This window comes from Macrotis lagotis, chromosome 5, assembly GCF_037893015.1.
Source record: "Macrotis lagotis isolate mMagLag1 chromosome 5, bilby.v1.9.chrom.fasta, whole genome shotgun sequence".
NCBI classification, from domain to species: domain Eukaryota; kingdom Metazoa; phylum Chordata; class Mammalia; order Peramelemorphia; family Peramelidae; genus Macrotis; species Macrotis lagotis.
The window spans coordinates 241,743,538-241,771,072 of record NC_133662.1 but is presented as its reverse complement, the minus strand read 5'-3'; the positions used below and the strand labels follow the sequence as shown (position 1 = coordinate 241,771,072).

The window sequence follows — 27,535 nt, the reverse complement described above, 5'->3', positions numbered from 1 at the left end:
CCTCATGGCACAACAAAGGAGGGAGGAGGGAGGCAGCGCCGGGGAGGGGGCCGCAAACAGGTAGCTGGGAGGAGCGCGGGGGCCGGGGCCGGGATGCGGGCCGGGATGCGGGGCCCGAGCGCGCCCGCCCGCTGCCCGCTGCCCGCTGCCCGCTGCCCGCTGCTGCCCGGCCCTGCGGCCGCCTCGGGCTCGGGCTGCGGCTCCCGGGGGGCAGAGGCGCCGCGCTCCGCCGCGCTCCGCCGCGCACTGCCGCCGGCCCGGGCTCCGGCAACTTCTCGGGGACTGCGCCGCGTTCGGGGGGCGGCGGCCGGCGGCCAATCGCGGCGAGGCTCGCCCCGCCCCCAGCCCTTGGGGGGAAGGGGAGGGGAGGGGAGGAGGAGGAGGAGGGCTGGGGGGCGCGCCTCCGCCGCAGGAGGGCCTGCCAACTGCGGGGCGGGGGGCGGGGGGCGAGGCAGAAAGGGGGCGGCGGGGAGGGCGCGAGCTCCCCCCGCAGACCGCGACCCCCAGTCTCAATCGCCCCAGCCTAAACCGGTGAGTGCACCAAAAAAATGTAAGAGAAAAGTCTTATTTGGGAAAGCCTGCAGTGGAGGTGCTGGGGGGGAGGGGGACGAGGCGGAGCGCGAGGATCCCCGATCTGGAGCCGGCAGGGGCCGCCAGCCAGCCAGACCCCTCAGTTTACCCAGGGGGAAACCGAGGCACAAGAAAACGAGCCTGGCGCTGGAGCTGGAGACACCTCCGAGACCATCTAGGCTAACCCGTTCGTTTTCCAGAGGAGCAAAGTGAGGCCAGGGGAGGGCAAAGGACTGGCTCCAGGCTCTGGAGCTCCCGGTATTTCTGCCCCCCCCCCGGCCCCCCGGCCGCCCAGGATGTCCAGGTGGAGTCCCCGGGGGGATCCCCTAACGTGCCCCCTCTGCCTTATGTAGGATCCTTCTCAGGTCCGGCGGGAGGAGGGCTCTGACTTTATCCCTCCCGAGAACTAGGAAGGAGTCGGGCTGGCTTACACAAGACGTTCTCCGTTATGGAGGTCAGCTGCCAATTCGGAGGCATATAAATGGCCCTTAAAAAACTAAACACTGGCCTTGAGTAATTTTTTCTGCAAGGCAATGGGGTTCAGTGGCTTGCCCAAGGTCACACAGCTGGGTAACTATAAAGTGTCTGAGGCCGCATTTGAACTCAGGTCCTCCTGACTCCAGGGCCAGTGCCATCTAACTACCCATCTTGAGTAATTCTTAACCCTCCCAGGGAGGGGAGAAAGAACTGGCCTCCAAACCAAGAAGACCTGAGTTCAAGTCCTGTGACCCTGGATAAATCACTTCAACTCTCAATGCCTCCAGAGAGCTCTTTAAGGCAATAAAAGATGACAGAGAAATTGCCAGTCTGGAATGGGGGAGGGAATATCTTCCAAAACCCATAGAAATCAAAGGTCAGGTTTAAATTAAAAAAAAAATACTATTCCACAGCCTTCTCTTATACTCAACCATCCAATCAGCAAACATTTATTAAGCACCTAATATTTGCCAGGTAGCCTTGAGGAGATAAGGAGAAAAGACGGTAATAACAGCTGCTCATGTGTACAGAGTACTTTTAAGATTTGACCCTGTGAGGGAGGCAGAGTGGATGTCATTTACCCCACTTTATGGGAGGAGGAAGCTCAGGTCCAGAGAGATGAAGTTACTCCGAGGACTGGAATCCAATTAGCTAGGGTGAGTTCCAACCACTCTCAGACACTTACCAGCTGGGTGACTCTAGGCAAGTTACTTCACTGCTGCCTGCCTCAGTTTCCTCAACTATAAAATGGAATTAATAACAACTTGCTTCCCAGGGTGTTACAAAGATCAAATGAGATGACTGTGAGGTGTTTATTTAACACATAATGGCAATTTTTAAATGCTTAGACTCTTCACTAAGGCTCCCCCTAGATTCCATCTTGAGTTGAATGTCCCTGGAGGACAAGAATCGCTTCTTTTTTGCCAGTGGCTGATATATGTTGTTGTTGAGTCATCTCCGACTTTTATGAGAAAACTATAAAAGACCAATACCGTTCGTGGGGTTTTCTTTGGGAAAGATACTGGAAGTGGTTTGCCATTTTCTTCTCCAGAGGATTAACTCAAACAAAGATTAAGTGACTTGCCCAAGGTCACACACTGGTAAGTGTCTGAGGCCAGATTTGAACTCAGATTTTCCTGACTCCAGGCCCTACTCTCTGAACCATGTAGCTGCCTCAGGCTTGTACATATGTTGCCCTCCCCCCATTATAAACTACTCAATCACTTTCCTTTTTTATCCTTATTGGCTAGGAGGCAGCAGACAGTTAATAAATATTTGTAGCTTGATTGAGGGATGGAACATAAAGATCAAATCTGATCCAAATGCACCAGGTCAGACACTTTATTGATGTTTGCTGATCTCTGACCAGAATCTAACCAGGCCCCCAAGGGCAGCTACTGCCCCTTTAAGATGCCCTTCTTATTTCTACAAGTTAGGGATCCTCCCTCTCCCCCTTCTCCTCCCCAAACATTGTTTAGTTATTTGGTAGAGAGCCAACTAGTCCTGGAAGGTGGTATTCCCACGACCTAACCTGACACAGTAGGCACTTAATGCTTGCAGATTAAAAGTGGAAAGAAAGGAAGCTGTGCATCATTTTAAGTTAAATTTAGGGGTCACAAATAAGATTGATCAGTTTAAGGAGAGAAATACTCTCTAGTATGTATTTCTTTAAAAGACACTGACACAACTATGTGATGGAAATTCAGTTTTCTATATATTTCTTCCCTGTTCTTTGTATCTTAAAATGTTTGTTGATAATTGTTAAGAGCACAATTTTTAAAAATTCTTTTTAAAGAAATGAGCCCTCAAATGATTATAGTGGGGCCTTGTTCTTGGGACCAAAAAGCTCCATGTCCAGCCAGAATAAGAGGCCCTGGAATGGCTACAGGGGCTGGCCATGCACTTTGGAGCTGTGAGCTCATAGATCAAATTCAGCTGGGGATGTGGAAAGGCTAAAATGAACCTTTTTTTTGTTGTTTTGGGTTTTTTTTAACCAGAGGGTGACTCCTCTCTGGGCTCCATTCAGTCTTCCTCCTCTGTCTCCTAAGTCTCCAGATTTTAGCCTTTCAGTTCTCTGGCCCTGCTCCTTTGCCCCCATTCCATCCAACCCCATCCAATCAAGAGAAGATGAGAAATACCAAGGCAGATTCCAAAAAAAAAAATTCCTCCAACAGCACCTGGAGTGTTGGCAGGAAGGGGGGAAGTGCATCTCCTAGGAGCAGCTCCAGAAATAGAGCCACTATGGGAAAGGGACCAAACAATCTCCTAGAGGAGACTGAGTGAAGAAGGGCGGGAGACACCCACGGGAGAGGAGGGGAGGAGGAATAGAAAGGGAAGGGAAGAAAGCTTCTCTCCTTTATACTTGCCCCCAAACAGAATCCTTGAAAGTCAATGGATCTATCCTCTCCATTCCCTCCCTCTGACCCCCCAGGAAAAAGGCAAACATAGGAGGATAAATTTGAAACAGAAGTGTATCTAAATCAACTATCTTATTTACCAGAGATGAAAAAGTGATTTGACCAAGGTTACCCATATTAAGCAGAGCTGAATTTGAACTCATGTCTTTCAACCCCAAATCCAGTACAATTTCCTCTACAGTAACAATATGAGCCCAGCCTCATCTATCATCCTCCTGGGAGTATAGATTTAGAAATCTAAGTGACCCTGGAAGTCATCTCCCTTACTTTACAGAAGAGGACCCTGAGGTATATAAGGTCACGCAGGCAGCAAGGAGCTGTGGCAGGATTTGAACACTGGTCTATCACCCCTCCCCCCCAATCTGGTCCAGTGTCCTCTGCACTACTCATAGGAGTGTCCTTGCTGGCTTTGCCTTCTGCTCCAGTCAATAGGGATGAGCCTGGCTTTTTCAGAGAAGATGAGGCAACCTTTGCTGTATTTTCTGTGTAATGGCGTTTCCCCCAAGGGTCACATCCAAGTGATGGAACAATGAGAGGCCAGGAATTTCTCCAGTCAAGGAGCTGTGAACATTTGCATGCATTATGTCAAACCTAGCTTGTTCAGCTCCTTCTCTAGCGGTTTTCAAGATAAAATACTGCAATTCCTCTCCTTGGGGCTGACAATTTGTTCATTTTCTCAATCTCTTCCTGTTCACCCCGCTGCCACTGATATAGACCTCCGATTTCAAAACTCTACCATGGAGAACAGAGAGAAACAAACAGCTAGGAAAAGGGACAATGAACAATGATTGGTGAAGACCATTGGACCAACATCTTTTTTGAGGTCCTATGAATGAATAAGCATTTTGTCTTATTAGAGTGAAGAGCAGCATTCAGCACTAACCTTCTGTCTTTCTGAGCTTATGTCATCCAGGATCACTGATTAAGATCTGCAAAGTACTTTAAAAGTTCTATTCTTTCTTTTCCCCAATCCCCACTGGACAAAAGAGAAAACTGAGATCCAAAATTAAGTGACTAGCCCAAGGTCACACAAGTATTTAAGGTCACACAGGTATTTAAGAGTCTGGGAGCTCAGGGTCAGCTAGGTGGCACAGTGAATAGAGCACTGGCCAGAGACAGGAAGATGTGAGATCAAATATGACCTCAGACACTTAATAATTAAATTACCTAGCTGTGTGACTTTGGGCAAGTCACTTAACCCCACTGCCTTGCAAAAAAAAAAGAGTCTGGGAGCTGACCTGGGGTCCTTTAATTCCAGACCTATCCTATCCACTATACTATGCTCTTCCCTCCTTTTACAAGGGGAGGCAGCATCCTAGGGTCAGAAGAATGGTTCTGGAGTGAAAGGATCTGAATTTAAATCCAACTTAGCTGCTGACAAACTGGGTCTCAATCTCCTCAAATTAATAAAAAAGGAGCTAGCCTCAGGTTTCATCTCACCCCGGCAAGTTGGCAAGGGTGGAAAGAGACAATATTAGAGAAGTTATGGTCAGTTAGGTGCACCAGTAAACTTGTTGGAATTGTGAATCAGTACCATTTTGGAAACCGGTTTGGAATTATGTAAATAAAGTGAGTGAAATATCCAGGCTCAGAGATTCCACTCCTAGGCATCTACTTTAGGGAAGTCAAGGCTAAGGGAAAAAAAGTCCCTACATATGATGCCAAAATATTTACTTTTTGTGATAATAATGAATCAGAAACAAAATAGGTACTCATCAACTTGGAAGTGGATAAAGAAACTGTGGCAGGTGAATGTAAGGGAATATTGCTATGTTGTAAACAATGACAGATATGGTGAATATAGAGAAACCTGTAAAGAGCTAGATGAACTATTGCAGAGTGAAGTAGGCAGTCAGGAAAACAATGTACATAATGGCTACAGCAATGCAAAAAGGAAGAGATGCATACATATAATTAAAAATGATTGTTACTGGGGCGGCTAGGTGGCGCAGTGGATAGCACACCGGCCTGGAATCCGAAGGACCTGAGTTCAAATCCAGCCTCAGACACCTAATAATTACCTAGCTGTGTGGCCTTGGGCAAGCCACTTGACCCCACTGCCTTGCAAAAAAAAATGACTGTTACAAAATGACAAATGATAAACACGGTTCCAAAGAAGAGATATAAGACACTCCCACTTCAGCCCAAACCTTTGCAGAGGTACATTACACATATTTTTGGACCTTTGTGATATACTGATAAGTTTTGCTGATTTAATTTCTTTTTTATTTTTATTTTTAAAAAAATATTATTATTCTAAGAGGGGGAAAAGAAATAGATCATGAGGGGAAATTTTGGTGAAAAAAAACCCCATTAATGTTGTTTTTTTCAGTTGTGTCCAACTTTTTACAATGCCATTTGGGATTATCTCATCAAAGATATTGGAGTGATTTGCCATTTCCTTCTCCAACTCATTTTACAAATGAGGAAACTGAGGCAAACAGCATTAAGTGACTTGACCAGGGTCATACAAGGATGTATCTGAAACTTGACTTAAACTCAGCTCTTCTTGAGTCCAGGCCCAGCACTCTGTCCCCTGTCAAATGAGGAGGTTGGGCTTGATCCCTTCCAGCTTTTAATTGATGATCCTTCTGTCAAAGGTTATCAACAGTAACAATAAACACTTCAGTGCCCACAGAGTTTGGGTCAGACATTATCTTCTGCCCCTGGAGAAGGAGAAGGAGGAGGAGAAGGAGGAGGAAGAGGACTTAAATACACCTTTTCATCCACAAACCAGGGAGCATGAAGTGGATCTGTGTTCTTGGAGAGGCTGCCCTGGTTTCTCTCTGGACACTCCCCGTCTGGCCTCAGATCCCTGGGTCAGTTTAATATAATTCAGCAAATACTGATTAAGAAATCATGCTGCCCCAGGCTTAATGGCTAGGCCTTGGTGCAGCCCATACTCTCCTTCTGGCTGCTAACTGCCCTTGCAACCATTTTTCTTTTTAATTAAATTGTGCTCTATTTTCAGATCAGCATTCTCTTCCGCCCTACTCCTCCACTTGTGTATGTATATACACATTCATAATATGTAAATAAAAGCACAAACACATCTATGAAATCTGATATTCACTTCCAGACAGAGAAATGATAACTCAGAGGATAGAGATAGATAGCTGGATAGATAGACAGACAGACAGGCAGACAGAAAGATGGATAGATAGATAGATGGATGTCTTTGAGACCTTTTTTGAGGCTTTTCATATGTTCACACATGTATGAATGCACACGTATACATACATATGAAGACTGGAAGGGAAAGAAAGAGAGGAGAAGGGAGGAAGGGGAGGGGAAGGAAAGAGAGAAAGGAGAGAGAAAGAGAAAGAGGAGAGGAGAGGGTGGAGAGAGACAAAGAGTCAGAGAGACAGAGGGGAGGAAGTGGGGGAGAGACAGAGAGAGACAGAGAGAAGTGGGGGGAGAGAGGGGGGAGGAGAGAGACAGAGAGAGAAAGGAGAGGAGAGAGAGAGAAGAGGAGGGGGGGTGGAGAGAGACAAAGAGTCAGAGAGACAGAGGGGAGGAAGTGGGGGAGAGACAGAGAGAAGTGGGGGGAGAGAGGGGGGAGGAGAGAGAGAAAGGAGAGGAGAGATGGGGGAGACAGAGAGAGAGAGAGAGAAGAGGAGAGGGGGGGTGGAGAGAGACAAAGAGTCAGAGAGACAGAGGGGAGGAAGTGGGGGAGAGAGACAGAGAGAGAAGTGGGGGGGAGAGGGGAGAGGAGAGAGACAGAGAGAGAGGAGAGATGGGGGAGACAGACAGACATACAGAGAGAGAGAGAGAGAGAGAGAGAGAGAGAGAGAGGAGGAGAGAGAGAGAGAGAGAGAGAGAAAGGCTGGGGAGGCCACCCAACTTCCCACTGTCACTGGGTGGCACTGCTGGGATTCAAGCAGACACAGCAACAGCCTTTGGATTGGCCCTTTGCTAAACAGACCACAAATAGGAAAGGAGCATCAAGGGTAATGCAAAAAGAGTGAAGGGTCAGGACAGGACATCAGGTCCCACTGGGGCACAAATGATTCAGCAGGAATTAAGAATCTGGGGGCACCAAGTGAGCAGAGTACATTTCCACTACTCCTGGGCCCATCCTGGTAACGAAGGAAAATCAGTCCCAGTAGTCTTATGAAATGGGGTGGTGCACTTAGCCCCTCCTTTGACAACATTTACACATCACCCTGTCACCACCCCAAGCTCTCCTCCTCTCACGGTTTTCTTCATTTGTCCCTTTCCCTCCCTCCCTTCTCCTTTTCTCTTTGCCAGTCCTTGAGAGATTGAAACAACAAAAATAAATACAAACCATTCCCCAATTATTCACTTCCCAGAACAAGTTGTGAGTCAGCCTGAATCATCAGAATGCTCTTGAAGCATTGGCAGGATGTAAAGTGGCTCCACAATTTGCCCCTACTCACTCCTGACCCAGGACCTGGTAGTTCAGTCAACCACTGGTTTTCCCTCCCAAAAGGCTGGGTTTTCTTTCCATAGGCTTTCCAAGGCTCTCTTTCCATAAGGAATTGTGGAGGACATGGTAAGTGAGTGAGAGGACTTCGGCTAGGAATTAACAACTGTATCTCTAATATGGGCTCTTGCCTTCTAAGCCTATCACTGCCACTCACCTCTCTGAACCTCAGTTTCCTTTTTTTTTTTTGTAAAACAAGGGAGTTTGCCTAGAGTTCTAACCAAGAACCTATCTGGGTCTAAATCATGCATCTGTTTCTTATTACCGACGTGACCTTGGACAAGTCACTTCTCTCTCACCCTCAATTTCCTTCTCTGCAAAGAGAAGATGTTGGCAAGAAGTCCTCCAAGGTCCTTCATCTCTGAATGGGAGATCTCAAGTCGTTAGCTGATTCATTTAGACCTTCATAGTTTAAAGCATCACAATGGGCTGTTTGCAAACATGCTGCCCTATGATCCCCTTTTAGGTGACTTACCAGAAAGCGCTCATCCTGCCTCTGGAAGAAGAGAGGGGGTGACCGGAGAAGGAGGGGATCCACAAGACCAGGAGAAAGTTCAATGGCTCCAACTTTCTTTACGGTGCTAATTAGAGCAGGTGAAGGAGCCCCAGTTGGGCTAAGAGGGCAGACAACCTTCGGATGTGATCCAGACTGGTGTCCGGCCCCTTCCCGCCGGGGCTGCTCCGGCCCTTGGCTCCCTTCAGCCAGCGTCCTGCCGAGTGACATCCCAGCTCCCAGCTCTCAGGGCTGTGACGCCATCAGCCTAAGCTGGCATTGTCCCCAACTGGCCTCACCAGGAGGGCTGGCAGGGGTCAGCCTGGCATCACAGAAGAGGGCAGCAGCGAGGAGATTGGGGGCTTTCTCCCTCAGTCTTCTTCTTTCTTTCTTTCTTTTTTTTTTTTTGCCTCCCCTTTCTTATTTAAGTTGGCCTGAGAGTGGCAGTGTCTCTTTAAGGACCAGACCTCTGAAGCAAGTTGTAACCGCAGCTCTGGATCCCTGGGCCCTTGATGCAGTATGCAGGAGCTCCCAGGCACCACCTGCTGGTCAAGCTGGAGAAGTGCCACCAAGAAGACCTGCATTCCTCACCTACCACCCCCCACCCCCCCAGCCCCTTTCAATTGGCAGAGTCCCCACCTCCCCAGGGCCCCCCCAAAGCACCCAGAAACTGAATGGTTGTTAACCAATGAGGTGGAGGGTTCCAGGTGTGAGGAGCAAGGCCCGTAGAAGCCATCTCTCCAGCCTGGAAAGACTTGCATGAACTGATGCTGAGAGGAGCAGTCAGAAGAACATTGTACACCCTAACAGCAACATGCGGGTGATGAAAAACCTTAATGGACTCGCTCATTCCATCAGTGCAACAACCAGGGACAATTTTGGAGTATCTGCAATGGAGAATACCATCTGTAACCTGAGAAAGAATTGTGGAGTTTAAATAAAGACCAAAGACCTTCAATTAAAAAAAAAGTTGTCTTATGTACTACAATAATTTTGCTATCTCTAATATTTTATTTTTGCCTCAAGGATATGATTTTTCTCTCAACACATTCAATTTTGTTCACTCTATAGCATGGAAACAATGTAAAGATATCAGACTGCTTTCTGTGGGAGGGAAGGGGAGGGAAGGGGGGGAATTATAAAATTCAAAAGCTTACCAAAAACTGATAGGTAGAAACTACTATTGTATATAATTGGAAAACAAATAAAAATTTTATATAATAAAAAAAGAAGCCATATCTCCAATGGGAGAGACAGAATGCCAGGCTGAGAAAAGACACTCAGCCATAGGCCCTTCTCTGCCAGTCAATCAACAGACAGGTCCTGGGAATTCAAAGATAATGCTGCCCTCAAGAAGTTTATTTTCTACCTGACTGGATTTGGTCAGAGGACCTGACTTCAAATCTTTGGCTTCCTCCACTGAAAATGAGAGGACCATCTCTAGAGATGACCCTGAGGTCCCTTCTGGATCTAGAGTATGACTTTGGATAGGTCACTGAAATTCCCTCTTCTGTTAAATGAGGAGATTGACTGAGATGGCCTCTTCTATCCCTTGAATCTTTAAATCTATAGTAGAGAAGCAAGAGCTTCCAGAGGTCAGGAGGAAATTTAAAGGAACCCCAGGAAAAAGCAAAAGTGATGGAGAATCAACCAGTCCATGGGACAACTGACTACTACTCCAAGATTCAGTAGTCTTTTCCTTAATTTTTAAAATTTATTTAAGGCAATAGTGCTAAGTGACTTGCCCAAGGCCACACAGCTAGGCAATTATTTTTTTTAGGCAATTATTAAGTGTCTGAGGTCACATTCGAACTCAGGTCTTCCTGACTCCAGGGCTGGTGCTTCTATCCACTGTACCACTTAGTTACCCCTTCAGTATCCTTTTGATAAAGGAAGAATAGGTAGTAATTTTCCTTTTCTAAAATGAAAAAAAAAGCAACAAAGGTGCTGAAATAATGTGTTTCTGCATGTATCTATATGTAAATATACACAGACATATATAAACACCTCTATATGTGTTTGTGTGGGAGTGAGAGAATGGTTAATACTACTATTTAAACCTGGAGGAAATGGAACAATTGTACTTTGGTGATCATATTTCTATTTATTAACACCCACCCCCAACCACACATACTTATCATGGTGCAGGCTACCCTTTTGTAATCTTCACTTTTCTTTCTTTTTCCATTCAAGGAAAATCCTTGATGTTCATTTGAGATTTCACCTGAAATCTCAACAAGGCATATAGGCACCTATATAGCTTCATCTGCCCTGAACCTGTATTCTACTAGGAAAGAGCTTTTATTATCTGTAAATCAGATATATAACACGCTGGACACCACTTATTAACACCCTTTATCAAAACATAATTGGGAAATGTTTAGCAAAATAAAAGATACAATACAATATAGATAATGTAAATTTGGGTTTCCTGAGTCAATCTATACCCAATGGGAAATTGAGTTTGACACTATTTTTGTAAATAATTTAGGACAAGGGATTTTGTGTTCTCTTATGGCCTTTGACTTCATCTATAAAATGAGAAGGTTAGACTAGATGGTCTCTGAGGTCTGTTCTAGCTCTAAATCTATGATCTCAGGGCCTCAGTTTCCTACTCTGCAAAATGAGAGGGTTGATTCCTAAGGTTTCTTCTAGCTTTAAATCTTTGATCCTATGAGTAGAAATAGTTTAAAGCCTTGACATAATGGATGGTGAGCCTCAATATTAGCCATATTCCAATGAGACTTCATGACTCATCTGAAGCAGGGAGATTGAACAAGATTGTTACTGAATCAGCAAGATAAAAGTATCCTCCAGAGTTGTCCTGAGCCCTCTTCCCTCTATTGACCCTCTACCCTTTTCGAAACTCATCAGTTCTCATATTTCAAATATTTTAGATCCCACTTCAAACATCTACTAGTTGGGTGACAAATCATTTAACTGACAAAAGTGGCAAAGGAGATGGTTGGGGTGATACATGGCTCTAAGACAGTGGTTTTCTTTTTTCTTGTTATTGCTATGCTTTGTTTTTATTGCACCTCTACTTCTGAATACACCTCTCCTTCCTCTCCTATCCACAAATCATCATCTGTTGTAACAAAGAATTTTAAAAGAGGAAAGAAGCACCTCAGCAAAATCCAGGTAGACAGCATATGTAGAGCACTCCCAACCCAATCTTACACCTCTGCAAAAAAGGGAGAAAAGTGAATTTTCTCAGTTCTTCTCTAGGGTCCAAGTTGGTTATTATGACGTGGTATTCACTTTCACATGGGATTGGTTTTCTTTTTACCATTTACATTGTTGGAGTCATTTCATCTTGGTTTTGTGCACTTCCTTCTGCATCAGTTCATATGCATCCTCCCATATTTCTCTGAATGGTAATATTTTCTTATATTATGTCAGATAGCTCAGTTTATTCAGTAATTCCATAGTGATTTCTAGTTCTTCAGCTTTAAAAAAAAGTGCTGCAATGAATATTTTGAAGGACACGGAACCTTCCTTCCAGTGAAAAAGTGATTTTTTTCAACCCTTGTGCTAGAGACCCCTGTGGGGCTATGGAGTGAATATACAAATACAAATCTATACAGAAGTAAGCCCACTCTTTTTCAAATTATTCTAGACCCTGAAGTAATGAATTAAACATAAGCCTGGGTTCAGGCCCTTGTGGGTCTCTTAACACCAGACGATTTCTCTGACTGCTCCCCCAAGCCTGAAATGTTCTCTCCTTCTAACTCTCCACTTCCTAGCTTCCATCATGTCCAAGTTACAACTCCATCTTCTACAGGAAGCCTTTTCTAATACTTCTTAAATCTAGTGCCTAGTATCTGCTGCTTATTTCCAATATATTCTATAGTTATAGGGTATATAGCTTTGTATAAACAAGACTATAGCTTGTATGTTCATAGGTCTGGACCCCTGCACACTAACTCCAGGGTCAATCCCCTCCCCCCACCCCCAGCTTGCATGTTGGAAACCACTGCCTGGGGATTTTTCATCCACACCTCTAGGAAAAGCCAGTCCAGACTACCTCACTACATAACCCCATCTCCTCAGTGAGCAGGGGACTGAATAAATGGGAACTTGGTACCTTGTCAACCAGAGGGACTGTAAGATATCAACCAGGAGGGTTCTGGGAGTTATCTATTTGTTCACAGTCTTGGTCTTAGTTCATAGGATCTAAAAATAATTTAATTTTTTTTTAAAGTTCAACATTTTTATCAAAGATTTTGACAAAAGCACACTAATCAAAATTTCTGGAAGACAGCTGAAAGGGATTGCTAACGCATGTAAAGGAGAACAGGAGTCAAAAATATCTCAATGGCTTAGAGCAATGGGCTAACTCTAATAATGTGAAATTTTAATAGAGATAAATATAAATTTCTACACTTAGGTTTAAAATATCAGCTAAGCAAATACAAGATGAGAGGAATGTAAATAGCCAATAATTCACATAAAAAAGACATGGGCTTTGAGGACTGCATGCTCAATGAAAATCAACAGTGTGACCCAGAAGCCCAAAAGCTGGTTAGGGCAAGAATTTACTTTAAGCTATATTAACAGAAGTATGATATGGGTACAGTGGAAAGAACACTGCATCTACAGACAGAGGATCTGAGTTCAAATCCCCACTCTGATGCTTACTATCTATGTGATTATTTGCCATTTTATTTTATTGAGCCTCAGTTTTCTCCTCTGTAAAATAAGGGGGGTTAGACTAGATGGTCTCTAAGGTTTAGATCAATGATCCTGTAATCCTAAGAATGAAGGAAGTTCTAGTCCCACTGTACTCTGCTCTGGACAGACAACATCTGGAATAATGTGCCCAGTTTTCTTCTACAAGTTTTACTGATATCTTTGTGGGTTAGCTATCCCTCCCTGCTAGGTTCTTATAGACGTCTATCATGAGTCTCTCTATTGCCCTTTGGGTTCAAAAATAACTTGTGAGATCAAGAGGTTTCATGACTCACAATCATAGAGCATTGCCAGGATAATAATGATGTTAGAAAGACGGGTTTTTACATCAGGGAGGCCTTGGATGTGTAATCATTGGGTGATTTCCTAAATGCAACCCAGCCTATTCCCTTCCTCTGTTTAATTCTGGACCCAATCCATTAACCATCTGAAGGACTGAAGCACTTAAAAAAAACCCTTTGATTTCTCCCTAATTGATTTTTTAGTTCCACATCAGTTGCTCCAAATCTTCTCTTCTCATCTCAAGGTCCACACCAGAGCCCTCGAAACCATTTGTCAGTCCCTTTCTTTTCTTCCATTCTCTTCTCAGTCCTCTGACACCATATCCCACTATCTCTTGCTTCACTTCCGACTAGTATAAGGAGGTGGTCCTTCTCAACAGGCATCCTGAAACCCATCCTATCCGACTTTTCTCCAGCAGATTGTCTCACACCCCCAATCTCTAACTATTGGCTCTTTCCATTGCTGCTTACAAATATGGTCAAGTCTCTCATCCTTAAAAACTCAAAAGATCCTACCATTCTTGATTGTCTTAGTTTTAGAATTAATTCTCTTCACTTCTCTGCCAAAATCCTTGCAAAAGGTCTCTACGCTCACTGTCTCCAATTTTCCTCTCACTGGCTTTGAAACCCTCTGCAATCTGGATTCTGGCCTCATCACTTCACTGAACCTCTCCACATGGCCTTTTTGTTTAATTCTCAGCAGCATTTGACACCGAGGACCCTTTCTCCTCCTGAACATTCTCTCCTCTGAGTTTTCATGACACTGTTCTCTCAGCTCTACTCTACTCTGGCTGATCCCTCCTTCTCAGTTTATACTGCTGATCTCCAGTTATCTCCATTCTCTCTAAAGTGGATATAGACCATGACTCTGTCCTGGGCACTCTTTTCTTTTCTTTTCATCCTGTACTATCTCACTTTGTGACATCATCAGTTCTCATGAGTCCAGTTAGCATCTTCATAAAGAAGACTCCCAGATCTAGACATACAACCTTCATCTATCTCTGTCACTTTCTGTCTCTCTCTATTTCTGCCACTCTTCTCATTCCGGTTCCATATAACCAAACAGCCTCCTGGTCATTTAAATCAGTTGTCCTGCAGGCATCTCAAATGCAACTGTTCTAATACAAAACTCATTATCTTCCCACTTCCCCTAACCTATTCCTCCTTTGTATGTCTCTAATTTCCGTCCAGGCACCACCGTCCTTCCAGTATTCATGTTTTTCAAGTTGGTGTCTTTTTTTTTTTTTTGCAAGGCAAATGCGGTTAAGTGACTTGCCCAAGGCCACACAGCTAGGTCATTATTAAGGGTCTGAGGCCAGGTTTGAATTCAGGTACTCCTGACTCCAGGGCAGGTGCTCTATCTATTGCGCCACCTAGCTGCCCCTGAGTTGGTGTCTTTCTTTACTCTTCACTTTCATTCAGCACCTCTACCCAATCAACTCCCAAACCTCATCTTTTCCATCTCCATATCTCTGTCTCCATAAAGAGACAGAATTCAGACCCAGTTCAGGCCCTGTTTAGTCTGACCTGACCTACTGAAATAGCATCCAAATTCCTCTCAAGTTCTCAGATCTATCCTACACATTGTTGTCAAAGCGATTTTTCCCAAAGTCTAGATATGACCAGGTCATTCACTCCCTTACTCAAAAAACTTTTAAGTAGAAAACATTTGGGACTGGATTTGAATTCAGGCCTTCCTCACTCCAAGCTGAGTGCTTTGTCCACTTTACCACCAGTTGCATCTAGAGTAAACCAGCCTCAAACACATGACATCTTACTAGCTGTGTGACCTTGGGCAGGTCACTTAACCCTGATTGCCCTGCATCCAGGGCTGTTTCCTGTCATCCTGATCCATGTCTGGCCACTGGACTCAGATGACTCTGGAGGAGAAAGTGAGGCTGGTGACTTAACACAACTCCTCCCTCACTCAAATCCAATTCAGGTGCTTATCATGGCATCACCTCCCTGATGTCATGGTCTTCTTTGAGAATATAGGGAAAATATCATTAATCATCAGTAAACTTTAGCAGTTCCTGATCTACAATCAAATATAATTTCCTCTTTCTGATATTTAGTGTTCTCAGTCTGGCCCCATCCTGCCTTTCCAGGCTTGTCTCACATGACACCACTCCACACATTCTACTGTCTATTCCTGCAGGTCATTGTAGAGGTGCTAAGTGGTAGAGCGAACTGAGCCCTGGACCTGGAGTCAAGACTTGAGTTCAAATCCAACTGCTGTCACTTTCTAGTTGCATGACCCTGAGAAAGTCATTTATCCTTTACTTGCCTAAGCATCTTCAACTGTAAAATGGGAATAATAGCACCTACCTCCTAGGGTCGATGGGTGCAAAAATGAGATAATGGTGCTTAGCATAGTGCCTCTGGGACAAGGGACCTTTGATTCTTTCTAGTCTAATCCCCTCATTTTACAGTTGAGGAAACCGAGGTCCAGGGAAGTTCCAATAACTTGCCCAACATCTTCTATGGAGCTGGCAGGACTTCAATCCAAGTACTCTGACTGCAGAACCAGTGGAGTTTCTCATACACTTCACTGCTCTATGGCCTTCCCCCAAACACACCTGAAAATCATACTCAAAAGATTCTTGAACAAAGTAATGAGAACAACTTCAAATGAAATAACCAGCTGGTAGTGAGTTATCCCATTCTAGGAATTCTTCAAGTACATGTCTGACAAAAGGAGGAGAGGAGAAGGGGGGAGAGAGAGAGAGAGAGAGAGAGAGAGAGAGAGAGAGAGAGAGAGAGAGAGAGAAGAAAGAAAAGATAGAGTTAAGTGTGTTGTTTGGGGCAATATTCCTCTTTAGATACAGGTTGGTCTCAAAGGTCTCCAATATTCTTTCCAACCCTGGATTCTCCAGTTCCATTTTTATCTCTGGCTCCAGGGTTCATTAACCTTTTTAATGTCACAGAACATTAAAAAGAAGCCTCTGGATCCTCTCTCAGATCATATATTTAATTCATAAAACACAGAAACCAATTAATTAGATTGAAAAACAGTTATCAAAAAGGCAGCTAAGTACTGCAGTGGACAGAGTCCTGGGCCTAGAGTTAGGAAGACTCATCTCCTTGAGTCCAAATCTGACCTCAGACACTTACTAGTTGTGGGACCTTGGACAATTCACTTCACCCAATTTGCCTCAATTTTCTCATCTGTAAAATGAGCTGGAGAAGGAAATAGCAAACCACACCAGTATCTTTGCCAAGAAAACCCCAAATAAGAATCATGAAGAATAGGATGTGACTGAAACAACTAAACAACAACATAGTTTTCAAAAATATTTTTCTAAAAGTTCATGGACCTAAGATTAAGCCTGTGATCTGGAAATTCACAGGCAAAATGAGGAGAACATGTGGGCACAGGCGATAAGGCTGATCCAAATTGGTTAGCAGAGCTTTTTCCTCTGCCACACTTTGATCGGGTCTCAGGGCTTAGCCACAGAGCTCCAAGGGAAGGGGGAGGGAAAAGGATGGTGCTCTCATGGAGCCTTCTCACTCTCCTCTATATCAAAGCATTGGGTTTTAAACTTCTCTAAAGGCAACATCTTTCTCCCCCAGGAAGAACTCATTCTATCTCCCCAGCAGCTTTTGGTGGGGTGGGGATAAGTCTTGCTTATCTGAACAGGTTCAATCCCCTCCAGAATGTTCTACCTCCTCACCCTAAGAAGCCTTAGCTTCTTCGAGGCTCAATTTAGACATCATCTCTTGTGGCAGTGGGTCCCAAAGTGTTTTTTAAAAAAAAGCACCTCACCAATGAATAAATTTTGAGTAGGCATCCTCAATATGTATTAACTTATTTGTAAATTATAAATGCATGCATTATCATGCTAATAATTCTGTATGTTATGCTTCTTACACAAAACTAAGAAGGAAAAAAGAATGAGATGAAAATGAGATAATAATTGTTCCTAAAATTAATGAGCAGCCTGAGCATTTGGTGAGTAGCAAGGACAATATAGTCCTGTGCTTTAGAAAATCACTTTGACAGCTGTGTGGAGGCTAGATTGGAGTGGGAAGACCCTTGAAGCAGGGAGACCAATTAGGAAACTATCACAATAACCTAGGTGAGAGGTGATCAAGGCATGAACTTGAGCAGGGTCCTTTGTGTGAGTGGAGAAAAGAGGACAGTTATCAGAGATAAAAAAGCCAAGATTTGGCAGCTATCTGGATGGTGCTAAGGCTGCAGACTTGGGCGACTAGGAGGATGGTGGTGTCCTTGACAGAAACAGGGAAATTCAGAAGATCAGATAAGAGGAAAAGAGAATGTAACAAGAGCCAAGATGAAGAGAGAGACCTGCTCACCATGTGAGCTTCACTGTGTCCCACATGAAATGGAAAAGTGAGAGAAGCCCTCTTGCTTGGCAGTCAACTACCCCCATATAGAGAAGCCATCACATGACCTGGAGCTATATAGGTATGCTCAAATAGGAGAGGGAGAATTTCAGAATGGTGCCCAATATATGGAATTCTCAGGGAATGATTAGGTTCTATCTATCCTGAGGGACTACATCTGGCTCAGAAGGGAAGCTGGGAGCCTTCACAGGAGAGAAAGTGGAGCACTGAAGTTAGGGAATGTTAAGAAAATAAAGATGGGTGACTCCAGAAATGAAAGCCAACCCCAACTCTGCCTGCATCAGGGAGGGTGGGCTTTGGCCCACTTTACCACCTTCTGATGAGCTGATCATATATCCCTTGGGGTCCGCCACGGTCCCTACTTTGCTGTCTATGATATACTATTGTTCTCTCCTGGAGCATGAGACTTGGACTCAATTTCTTACTCTGAAAGGGGGATGTATACCAGTAAAATAGTCTTTAAAATAGATTACTGACTTTTTCTGGTAGAAAAGAAACAAAATAAATACTCCTTGTGTGGCTAAAGAGATTGTGTAAGAGATTGTGTAATAGGTTATTACTTCACCAAAAGAAACAATATCAAGATTCAGAGACAAAGCCGAGACATATATAACTGATACAGAGTAAATAAGCAGAAATAGGAAAACAATATGATGGATGTCAATAATACAAGTAGATAAAAAATTAAACTCAAGTGCTGCAAAATTATAAGAACTATCTGGGCTCAAGAAAAGATGAGAAAATGTACCCTCTTTCCTCTTTTAGAAAGTAGATCACTAAGGGTGCGGAAAAGTCCATACGCTTTTTAGACGTGATTGAAGTATTAGTTGGTTTTATTTAACTGCCTTTTTATGGTTGTTTTAAATCTTTGTTATAAAAGATGTTCCTCTGAGGAGAAAAGGAGAAATGAATGTATTAGAAAAATGAAAAGTAACAATAAAAATAAGACCTGAATTTTTAAAAATTGATTTGAGTTACTGAAACTGCTTCTCAATCCTCACAAGCTTAAGTAGCATCATACCTGAATCTAAGATCAAGGTTCTGAATGAGTTTGGGGGATAGGGAGGTGGCACTGTTTCTTTTTATTTTCATCATTATAGCCACTGTGGATAGTTTATTTGATGTACTCCTAACTTCATTCTGCATCAGTTTTTCTACATCTTCTTAATCTTCTCTGACTTCTTTATATTCATTGTTTCTTATAACATTTATATTCCATTATATTCATATACTACAGAGTGTTTAGCTGTTCTCTGATGGGAATCGACTTTGTTTCCTATTCTTATCTACTAATACAGTCAATATTTTATATTAAATAATACTTTCCAGGTATTTATCTTATTTCAGAACAAGTGGGAGACCCAGTTCAAGTTTATTTTCTAAAGGACAATCTGAATAGAAAGTACAAAGATATATAAAACAGCACTCTGGGTTGTTTTTGATTCCCTAGTTCTATTCACAACTCTAGGGTCAGGATCACATTTGCTAATCCCAGATCTGTCTCTAATTTCCATCCTTATAAGTCCTTACTCAAGATGAAACTATGCCACTTTCTCTCATAACTGCCTACATTGAAAATCCTAAAGCCTAGATGACGTATTCTCTGATTCTAAAGAGGCCAGAATTCTCATTCCTAGTTCCTCTTATTACCCAGTCCCAAGAGCATGACAGCACTCAGTTCCCTTTCACTTCACTTCTCACCAGACAAGTCTATTCTTATGACTATTATAGTCCTTGTTGCACAAGGTTTGATCTTCTATAAAAAGTCACATGCTAATCACATGAGTATGATGACAGAAAAAAATGCTGAAATTTTGCAAGCTCTCCCCACTCCAGTGCCTAGGCTTGACTTCCTAGACACCAAACCCAATTCTCCCCTTTGACATTTCCCTGGAGTCTAAAGCCCCCCCCCCCCCAAACTCAGGACAGTCAGAAGTCCTGACTCCCTAGTCTTCAAGAGAAGGTCAAAACTTCTACTCAGAAATGGAGGAAAGATCAGGAATGCCGAGAAGGGGGACTCCACTGGATATCCCGCTAGCCCACAATATCTCTCTCTCTCTCTCTCTCTCTCTCTCTCTCTCTCTCTCTCTCTCTCTCTCTCTCTCCTCTCTCTCTCTCTCTCTCTCTCCCCATTCCCACCCCACCATAAGAATCAAGTTGAATTCTCCCAGTTTTTTTTAAATAAAAGAAAGATTTTACTTATTTTCAGTTTTACAATTTTTCCCTATCTTGCTTCCCTCCCTCCACCTCCCACAGAAGGCAGTCTGTTAGTCTTTACATTGTTTCCATGGTATACATTAATCTAAGTTGAATGTGATGAGAGAGAAATCATATCCTCAAGGAAGAAAAACAATTATAAGAGATAGCAAAATTACATAATATGATAACTTTTTTAAAATTAAGGGCAACAGTCTTTGTTCTTTGTTCAAACTCCACAATTCTTTCTCTGGATACAGACAGTATTCTCCATTGTAGATAACCCAAAATTATCCCTTATTGTTGCACTGATGGAATGAGCAAGTCCATCAAGGTTGATCATCACCCCCATATTGCTGTTAGGGTGTACAGTTCTTCTGTTTCTGCTCATCTTACTCAGCATTGGTTCATGCAAATGCTTCCAGGCTTCCCTGAATTTCCATCCTTCCTGGTTTCTAATAGAATGACAGTGTTCCATGACATACATATACCACAGTTTGTTAAGCCATTCCTCAATTGAAGGACATTCACTTAATTTCCAATTCTTTTTCACCACAAACAGGGCTGCTATGAAATTCTCCCAGTTCTGAATAGAAAAAGAGGTCTAGTTTTAAGCCTCTGCCCAGACTAGGAAGAAAAGGAGGGACCCTGAGAATGAAGACTCTACCTAGTATCCTCTAACCTACAGCAGCATCACAACTCAAGATATTATATGGCAACCATCTTGATGCCTCTTCCCTTAGCTGGGCACTGTCAGTCCATCAGTGCCTAAGGTTCTCTAATTCCAGCACAAACATTTTATGGGGAAGTCAGTTCAGAGTCTATGTAAGGTACAGCTATACTAGGAAACTCCAAGTGGGAGGAGTCAGAAAACAGCTGCATTAAAAGTTTGACTTTTTTTCCTGGGAAAAAGAAGAATGAGGGCAGAAGGAAGAGAAAGTTTTAAATAGATATTGCCTACTCATAATTCTCAAGCTATCAAGAATGAAAAAAATTTCAAAATAGAAACACCTAACACAAGAAAGCAAAACCATGTGAGAAAATGATGAGGCACATATAATAACCACTATCTTATCTACTACTATGTATCCAAAGAACTTAGACTACATGGTGTTTACTCTGAATTATTCTTATTCAATGATAAAAGGCAGTTATTTTATCTGTAAAATAGTTCTAAGAACATTAAACACTAAAAAAAAATCATGTAACTTCTCAAGGGCTCAGTTTACCCATCTGTAAAAAGGGAGGGGGGTGACTAGATAGCCTCTGCGGCCTTTTCAAGCACTAAAGCTAAAATCCTATGACCTCTCCGAACCTCAGTTCAGGCGGATGCCAAATCTTATTGTTTTACTTTCATATCTCTCTCACAACCACAGCCTCTTCAGCTCTCAGTTGGATGACTGCAGGTCCTGGTCATGATACCCCATTACTAGATCAACCCTAGTGCCTTCCTATTACTTCCAAGATAAACAATAAAGCTCTCCCCCACCCCCAAATACGCCCTATTTAAAGTTCCTCATAACCTGGCCTCTTCCTACTTTTCCAGTATTCTTTATACTTTCCTCCTCTCTACCTACTCAGGAGTTTCTGCACCAATTGAAACTCTAGACTGTGATATGACTCAACTCTGTAATAAGTTTCTCACTCTATTGCTCCACAGGAATCTCTTCTCCACCCCTTCTCACTGTGGAAGTACTTCCCACCAGTGTGGCCTCATCTTTTGGTTGACTGGCTCCTCCAGATCGAGATCAAAAAAGGTCTCCATGCCTCTACTGACTTATCTCCAGAAGATTTTTCCCCTGCCAAGTATACCCTTTCAGCTCCCCTTCATGTGCTATCTTCCCCCCATTAGAATGTAATCTCCTTGAGGGCAGAACTGTCCTTTTTGCATCTAATTATATTCTCAGGGTTTAGCACACTGTTTCAATCCTGTCTGATTCTTCCTGAGTGAACATTTGTTGTTGTTGAGTTGTTTCAGTCATGTCTGACACTTCCTGATTCCAGTTGGGCTTTTCTTGGCAGATACTGGAGTTTCCTAGGTTTGACTTCCTAGCTACTCCCTACCTATGACATTCCCCTAGGAGTCTGAAGTTCTCCAATTCATTTTACAGATGAGGAAATTGAGGCAGGCAAAATTCAGTGACTTGTCCAGAGCCAGAGTTGAACTCAGGAAGAGTTTGATTTCTCTCTACCCACTGTGCACCCCCATAGTAAATGTTTAAACAATGTTTGTTGACTGACTGAGCCATCTCTAGGTCTTTGCACTGACTGTCCCATGTGCTTGAATGTTCCACCTTCTCAACTCAGCCTCTTGACTTTCCTGGCTTCCTTCACAACTCAGCTCAAATCCTACCTTCTACAAGAAGTCTCTCAAGGGCTTGCTACTATCTTCCTTTTCCTTCTCTCCTCTCTTTTCTTTCCTCTTTCTCTCATTTTATACACACACAGACACAGAAACACCGAGTGCATTTGTTTATGTGTGTATGTGTGTGTATATATATACTTGAGGTTTTACATATACATGTAACATATATATATAAATATATAAAGTATATATGCATAGTATATATAGACATGCACATATATTTAAGTATATACTTATAGTATTAAACACACAAATACACTGCATGTATACTTAGTTATTTCTAGACTAGATGGAATTTAAGAACTCTTGCAAATGAGATTGTGTTATATTTTTAAAAGTCTTAATGATTAGGATCATAGATTTCTAGAGTTAGAGCTAGAAGGGAATTCAGACTATCAAACTTCACATTTTATAGATGAAGAAACTGAGGCATAAGTATTTAGGAATTTTGCCCAGTTTCACATAACACCTAAGTATTTAAGGAAGAATTTGAATTTGGGTCTTTCTGATTTTGAGTCCATTGCTCTATTCATTACACCATCTCATTTTAAGCTAGATTTAGGAACTGGCAAGACAGTATGATAGTAGTAAATCACTTAACCTCTCTGGTTCTCAGTTTCCTTATCTGTATGGATGGGGACTAGATAGTCTCTGACCTCCCTTCTAGCTCTGTCTAGAAGCCTCTGGTCAAATGAAGAAGTTGCTCAGCCCCTGCTGCTTTCCCCACAAAGCCCTTACTTTTCCTGTTCTATCAAACCAGGCAAGTACAGCCTTGGAAAGTTCCTGACCTTGACCCACAAAGGTGTACCTAGATGCTCTGGTAGCAAAGATGAACTCAGGGCACCAGGAAGGGGCCCCTGAGGTGATGTCACTGCCCCCATTCTTGTGCCCAGCCTAATAAGTGAGAAGAAATCCAGTCAGTTAAGGGGGATCCTCAGCAGTATCGAAGATAATATCTCCTCTGCAGGGGACTGAACAGGAAGTTGAAAACTGTCTAAGACCACAATGGAGGGGGTGGTCGAAAGGGCCTCTTCCTTCCTCTGGGGCAAGTGTTAGAAGTTTTGGGGTTCAGCTCTCCCAGAGATGCCCTTCTGTCAGTTGTTACTCCACTATGAGGCTATGTATTCATTCAATTAATATGAGGGGGTAAGGGTGGTGGAAAAGGAGCATTATTAAGGGTTGAATATTTGCCAGGCACTAAAATTCTAAATGATTTACAAATATCTCATTTAATCACAACAATCCTGGGAGGCAGGTCCTATTATTATTCCCACTTTACAGATGAAGAAACTAAAGCAGACAATGGTTAAGTGACTTCAACTACTAAGAATCTGAGGTAGTATCTGAATCTGACCCTGTACTCTTTCCACTGGGCTACCCAACTGCCTAGGTTCAATAACAGCACTTAGGATGATAGAGGATAATAGAGATTGATATTCAAACCATAGGGCCAGGAAGGACTGCAGATCATAGCTTTTTATCTGGAGGGAATCCTACAGCCCATTTAGCTCAAATCCCCCACGGAAGAAAATGAGACTCATATAGGGTGATACAATGACTTGGAAGAAGAGGGCCTGGGATCAAGGACCAGATCTTTCCACATCTGTATGACCTTAGGCCTCTCTTAGCCTTTTTCCCCTTATTTATAATGACAGGATGGGACTAGATCACTTCTGTGATTCCTTCTAAATCTAAAGCTATGACTTTAAGCTAGGTGACTTGCCCAAGGTGACACTGGAAGTATTATGGCAAAGGCAGAATTTGAACCCAGGTTCTCTGACTCCAAATGTATTGTCCATAGGCACCTATAGATCAGCTTTTCTCACTGCCATGCTGTCTCACTCATCAAACTGCAGTCATGATTTTGGAGCTGCTAACCTGCTCTGAATTATTATCAATGATAATGATGGGCCACACAATTTTGGGAACCTTCAGAGTTTCCCTCGTTTTATAGATGAAGAAAGAGAAGCCATAAAAAAGAAATGATCTTTCCAGGTCAGAGTCACAACCTGTTCTCCCAAATTCTAAACCAGCCAGCTCTCCGATAGACCACCCAGCAGTTGGATATGTCCAAGGACCAGTTATTGCTCTAACTTCAAAGTAACAACAATGGCTTATATTAATATATTCTTTAAGGTTTGCAAAGTATTTACAAATATTATCTCATTTGAACCTCACAAGAACCTACGAGGCAGGGAGCCAATAGTATCACTCTACAGATGGAGAAACTAAGTTTGAGAGAAGTTACCTGGTATCACTGGACCGAACCTAGACCTTACTGACTCAGTTTGAGCCTAGTCCTCTATCTACTGTGCTGGCTCAAAAAGAAAAGGAAAAGAAAGGAGAAAAAAGAAATACCTTCTTCCTGTCACTAAACAGTCTTGAAAATATACAGAGGTTCACGAGAATGACATGCTTTTAGTGGGGTTGTGAATTCCCATCATCCCAAGGCAAATGTTGCACAAGCCTATCTAAGATCAGCAATCCAGATGGGATTACAGCAGCAGGTGACACAAGACTCCATGTCAGGGTAAATTCAAGGCTCTTCGAAGCCCTGGGAAGGCTTCCAAGAAGGATAAGCAGATCTCTAGGGCAAGGCGGACAATGGCTTCAAGACCTTATTGATGGGAAGTGATAGCCTGGAGGTGAAAGTGGTGCCTTCCAGACAGCTAGTTAAACCAATCTTTTCAACAGGTTCATATTCCCCAGCTCCCAGCCAGCAGGCCTCCCAGCCAAGGTGCAGGCTGCCAAAGGACACAGCTGCTCTCTGAGGTGCTCCCTGCCAGACTCGACCGTGGCCTGTACTCTAGCCCAGGGATGTCAGGATAATAATAACAAAAACTCGACTGCTATCTTGATGAAGAGGCCTGGAGCAAATGGTTGAATCACACGGGCTCCCAGAAACAGAGGAGGGCATGCTATTAACACAAGATCAGGTCACTGCTGCCAGAAATTACAAATAAGTTATCCTTACTTGAGGAGTCCAGACTTATTGACTGATGGGGGTTATAAAATGAAATGGTAAAAACTGCAATACAGAACACTACAGGATGCAAAAATACCAAGTCTACCTAAGCAGTTAATCAAGTTTTTTGTTTTTACATTACCTAAATTACCTATTTTGCCTTTCTCCTCTTCCTTTCCCAGGGATTACCCTCATAATAAAGAATAAAATAAAAATTTTAAAATAAAAACAAAGCAATACTTGAGCACAACTTATCAATACAATGAAAAGATTTGATATACAGCACTCCATACCCATTGTTCTCCTCTACTTCTCATATCTCTTCCTTGGAGCCAAGACTGATCATTATAATTTCATAGCATCCAGTTTCTTTTTATTGTTTCTTAACATTCCATTTACTTTTTTGTATCCATTGTATATGCTTTTTTCCTAGTTCTGCTTACTTTACTTTGTATCTATTCATATCAGTCTTCCCATGCTTCTCTGCATTTACCATACTAATAATTTCTTACAGGGCAGTCATATTCTATTACATTCATATACTGTGGCTCTTTTAGCCATTCCCTGGTTGATAGGCATCTATTTTAGTTTGAGGTCTTTACAACTACAGTGTTGTTGGAAATACTTGGTGTATGTGGGACCTTTCTTTTTAGTACTGACTTCCTTGGGTAGATGACCAGCAATGGCATCTCCGATTTTTTTCTCTGATTTCTAAAAGAGGAACAAAGAGGCTTATTAATCTCAAGACCAGATAAAACAAAAGTGTCAGTGGTAGAATGTTCCAGTCTTTCAATCTGAGAGGGAGTTCTTCTATAAGGATATTCTCTCCAATACTGAAGATCAAATCAATACATGCCTGCCCATCTTATGTAACTCATGGCCATGATCTACTATGAATCCTCCATAGGGAGTTGATCTCATGTGCTGGGAGGTATTCCCTCAATGTTTCTTCCATTGCATGAATTTCATCTTGTAGTCCATTAATTACATGGACGGATCATGTTCTAGTTGTCTCTGGCTCTCTCTCTCCTCTCTTCCTCCTCCTTTCCTTTACTCTTCCCTCCCTACCTCACTTTCCCTTTTATGATGATTCTCCTGCATGATTCCTCCTTGGTGGGCAGCTAGGTGGCCCAGTAGATAGAGCATTGGCCTTTGAATCAGGAAGACTGGAATTCAAAATCTGACCTCAGACACTTGAGGTTTACTAGCTGTTTGTCCTTGGGAAAGTCACTTAACCCTGATTCCCTCACATCCAGGGCCATCTCCAGTCATCCTGATTCTTATCTGGCTACTGGATCCAGATGGCTCTGAAGGAGAAAGTGAGGCTGGAGACTTAGCACAACACAACCACCCCCCATTCAAATCCAATTCATGGGCTTGTCATGGCATCAACCTCCCTTAAGTCACAGTCTTCTTCAAAAACTAAAAACAAAAAAACTCAAAAAAACATCATCATCCTCCTTGATTAATGTTGCAGCCTGTGCATACCCATTAGGGATCTCTCTACTGACTTCTGAGTGATCCTTAAAAAGAACTCTTCCTAAGCTGTCATACAATACCACTAGACAAATATGAAAGTTCTTTTCAAAATATGGTCTTTGTCAAACAAGAAATATGGATGATTTTGACTTACTAAATTAAAAAGGTTTTTTTTAGTTTATTTTAGTTTTAGTTTATTTTTTTAGGTTTTTGCAAGGCAAATGGGGTTAAGTGGCTTGCCCAAGGCCACACAACTAGGTAATTATTAAGTATCTGAGACCAGATTTGCACCCAGGTACTCCTGACTCCAAGGCCCGTGCTTTATCCATTATGCCACCTAGCCGCCCCAAAAAGTTTTTTTTTAATAAAACAATGCTGTGAAGATTAGAAGGAAATCAGAAAGCTGTTAAATAATTTTCACATCTAGGGGTTCTGATAAAGATCTCATATATAGAGAATTGCATCAAATTTATAAAATAACAGTTCACTTTCTAATTGATAAATGGTCAAAAGATATGGACAGGCAGTTTTCAAATGAAATTAAAGCTATATGTGATCATATGAAAAAAATGCTCCAAATCATTACTGATTAGAGAACTGAAAATTAAAACTATGAGGCTCTGCCTCATACTTATCAGATTGGCTAAGATGACAAAAAAGGAAAATGATCATTGTTAGAGAAGTTATGGGAAGACTGGGACATTAATTCATTGTTGGTGGAGTTGTGAACTGATACAACTATTCTAGAGAGCAATCTGGAACTATGCCCAAAGAGCAATAAAACT

The 27,535-nt window shown here is 42.6% G+C and overlaps 1 protein-coding gene across 2 annotated transcripts in view; it reads right to left on the bottom strand.

Moving 5' to 3' along the window:
• Nucleotides 1–27,535, bottom strand: part of ABR (ABR activator of RhoGEF and GTPase) — a 291,714-nt gene that overhangs the window by 223,890 nt on the left and 40,289 nt on the right. Inside the window, exon 1 of one of the 2 annotated variants that reach the window (XM_074189147.1) lies at nt 8,387–8,635. The exons of the other annotated variant lie outside the window; for it this stretch is intronic. The gene's annotated coding sequence lies outside the window, so the exon portion shown is untranslated. Of the gene's footprint in view, nt 1–8,386; nt 8,636–27,535 lie in introns of those variants that run through there. 2 annotated transcript variants of the gene reach the window in all.